The sequence below is a fragment of the Cariama cristata genome, unplaced genomic scaffold, assembly GCF_000690535.1.
Source record: "Cariama cristata isolate BGI_N322 unplaced genomic scaffold, ASM69053v1 scaffold8873, whole genome shotgun sequence".
In the NCBI taxonomy this organism is placed as follows: domain Eukaryota; kingdom Metazoa; phylum Chordata; class Aves; order Cariamiformes; family Cariamidae; genus Cariama; species Cariama cristata.
In genome coordinates this window covers 1-331 of record NW_009606600.1, presented here as the reverse complement: position 1 = coordinate 331, position 331 = coordinate 1, and positions in this window count along the sequence as shown.

Sequence of the window (331 nt, the reverse complement as noted above, 5' to 3'; positions counted from 1 at the left end):
AAGGGCCGCCATGAAGCCACCGTGGCTCAGAGCAGCCAGGGCTGCTCCAGGGGTGCTTGGCTCCCTCCTTCTATACCCCCCAGAATTTACATTTGACATATGAAAGGCGGTGGGGCAGGGTTGTGGTCCGCAGCAGCAAACCTCCGCTGGGCCGTTCTCCCGCTGCTGGTCCCCGGTCCGAACGAGGAGCGCCCCGGCACCCGCCTCCCTACGAGGCTGGTCCCGGAGGGGAGCGTTGCGAGCCGGAACGGAGGTTCCGGGTGCGGTTTCCCGGGGCGCAGCTTCCCGGGGCGCGACCGGTCCCTTCCTGCTGCCCCGGCCCGACACGCAG